General features: G+C 61.8%; 1 protein-coding gene across 1 annotated transcript in view; it reads right to left on the bottom strand.

Annotated features, from left to right (window-relative positions):
- Positions 1 to 448, bottom strand: part of ARNT (aryl hydrocarbon receptor nuclear translocator) — a gene marked incomplete at both ends in the record, with an annotated part of 7,465 nt that overhangs the window by 6,706 nt on the left and 311 nt on the right. The gene's annotated exons all lie outside the window — the stretch shown is intronic.

The raw sequence follows: 448 nt of genomic DNA, 5'->3' as shown, positions 1-448 counted from the left end.
GGTCTGTTTTCACAGCACCTGGGTCGAGGCAACGGCTCCAGGCGCTGCAGCCCAGCCCCTCAGTCACCACAAAGAGGAACTTTGGGAAAGAAACTCCATCCCTGTTTCAGGGACCTCGAGCTGCTGCAACGCGCAGGACAGCACCTTCCCTGCAGGTTTTGAGGGGTGACAAAACCCGAGCTCGTGCAGTTTCTAACGCGTTCTCGTAGCACAAAACCGACAAACCCTCACCGAGGTGAGAACGGGCCCTTTGGCACCTCAAGGCAGCACAGAGGAACGGGGTTTAGCGCGGGTTAGCGAAGCTGCGGCACTCGGGGAAGCAGCAGCCCGGCCACGCTCTGCCCTGCAGTTTGGCAAACAAATCCTCCGGTGCGTCCCCCCGAGCCCTCCTCACCGGGGGCCTGAGGCCTCTCCCCAGCTACCCCCGTCGCAGAAGGCTGCTCGGTTT

Source organism: Buceros rhinoceros, unplaced genomic scaffold, assembly GCF_000710305.1.
Source record: "Buceros rhinoceros silvestris isolate BGI_N320 unplaced genomic scaffold, ASM71030v1 scaffold25725, whole genome shotgun sequence".
NCBI classification, from domain to species: Eukaryota; Metazoa; Chordata; class Aves; order Bucerotiformes; family Bucerotidae; genus Buceros; species Buceros rhinoceros.
The sequence above is the reverse complement of the archived record's forward strand: the minus strand, read 5'-3'. Positions and strand labels throughout refer to the sequence as shown.